General features: G+C 37.3%; 1 long non-coding RNA gene across 1 annotated transcript; it reads left to right on the forward strand.

Moving 5' to 3' along the window:
- Nucleotides 1-440: 440 nt before the first annotated feature.
- LOC310855076 lies at nucleotides 441-1,274 on the forward strand. The gene is made up of 2 exons (XR_014568957.1): nucleotides 441-952; nucleotides 1,234-1,274. It is a non-coding gene; the product is annotated as an uncharacterized lncRNA (long non-coding RNA).
- Nucleotides 1,275-2,081: the final 807 nt, after the last annotated feature.

A 2,081-nucleotide genomic window follows, 5' to 3' on the forward strand; every position in this document is an offset into this window, starting at 1 on the left:
TCATAGGAGGGCTGTGGGCAGTTTAGAAACCGTCTTCCAGTGACATCATCATTAGGCAGATTATTTTTTTAAACAAGATTTTTTTTTACAAAAATGTTTCGATTTTCATTATCGTGAGAACGATGGCTTCCATTTTCGCATTGCAACTTTTCAGGACTAGAAAGCCTGCAGTTTCTATTAGCTTGTATTCCCCATCGATGATTGATACAGACTTATAGCATGTTATGTAGACAGCACTATAATTCCATTGTATGTAGTCATAGCACGTCATAGTACATATGTAAAGCATAGTAGTATAGATGTATAGTTTACATGTATAGCTTCATTATATAGATATTCCACTGTTACTTTCTTAGCTTACGCATGTTTCTTGATAAATGTTTTTATGTGATCTATCTTTTTTCATGATTATTATTATTAGTGAGGACCTGTTATGTAACTGCCGGTGACAGTTGGTTCTGCAATAATTTCTTTAGTTTGAAGTCTGTTTATTCTTTATTTATTGTTTGTCTTATTTTGTTGTTTGTTTGGATACTTCCTGTAATTTGGCAATTGGCATACCTTTATTTTGACACTTCCTGTTACCTATCCATATATAGCTGAAGCCTGTTGGCTTCACTCACCTCAGACCCATAGACTCATTTCACACAGCCAGACTCCAGAGTGAGCAGAGGGAGAGAGCACCAGTGTGTGTGTGTTTGCACCAGACCACACGGTATGAAATGTTTGACTGTTTATGTGACTCTTATTATGTTTGTACTCGCATTGATTAAGCAGTGTTGAAGCCTGTGACATTTGCAGTTGTAGTGAACTTTTAGTGACTGAAGTTGTCTATTGTCTACAGTGCCTGTCCGTCACACTATGTGTAAATGTGACCATCGGTGACTGTTGATGTGCCCTGAGGTTCAAGTTGGTTATGCAGCCCTTTAGCACCCTCCATACGCGGAGTGAGGTATACATGATTATTTATTTGTCTAGTTTCCATTTGGAGTATCATTCATGATTGTATTTGTTTGGTTTTCGTTTGGTTGTGGTACTTTTGGTTATTGTGCATTTTCCTTGTCTTATAATTGAAATTACTTGAGTTTTGTATCACTGTATTTATAATTGACCATAAATTAACCATTTTTATTGTTGATTGTACTACTGAAGTGACAAGTTTAATGCACAGATTTTAGTAGTGAAACTATGAGATTATTCGATTGTAACTGTATTTATTCTATATCCTTATAGTTTTCACGGTGTTGGAACAATAAACACACCCGTCGAGACCACCCAAACTTGTCATTCTTCCATCAATCGAGGGGCAGCTACATATTATATGAAGATAGGTTGAAAAGTGGTGAAGTGGTTGACGAGACATTCCCTTTCTGTGTTCAACAAATGGAACACAAATGTGTTCCATTTTACATTCAGCTCCCTAATCTTTCTCTCAAATTGTTCATGCAAATGTTTAATGCGAGAACAAAGGTATTTGTTTTTGCATGAACAGTATACAGTATATATTGGAACAACCTAATACTGTATGCTGCAGATGGGCCATTCCAGTGTTTATACCATGAAATCACATGTTTCTTTTTTTCTTCTTATATTACGGTATATCTCGTGTTTAGCCTGCCGTTTCTGCTGACATGCAACTGCAATAAACACAAAAATAATGTTTACATTTACTTTGTCAGGTTTCTCAAGCGAGTGTGTATGACCAACGCAGAGCCTTCGCCAGACCGCCGCCGTAACACCTGCTGAATACAGAGTGAGTATCACAGATAAAATAGTCACAACAATTTGTCTTATTCGGAGCAACTTGCAAAGTGCAAAGGTCAGAGTAAGTGCCACGAACCTCTGTCGACCGAGAACAGGATACAGTGGGAGAGGAATGAAAGTGCTAAGAAAAAAAGTACATGCTACAAACCTGACATCCATCAAAATATTATACTTAGCATCTGCCTGCAAGTAAACAGTATTTGTCTAGCTAAAAACAACACCACTAATGTTCACCTTCCAATTTGGAGTGTTTTCCCAGTTCCAGGCTTCGGCCTCTGTCTGCCTGAAGTCGAAATAAATAAAAAGTCTTCTGAAAG

The sequence above is a fragment of the Protomyctophum parallelum genome (genome assembly GCF_964188405.1).
Source record: "Protomyctophum parallelum genome assembly, chromosome: 2".
Taxonomy (NCBI): domain Eukaryota; kingdom Metazoa; phylum Chordata; class Actinopteri; order Myctophiformes; family Myctophidae; genus Protomyctophum; species Protomyctophum parallelum.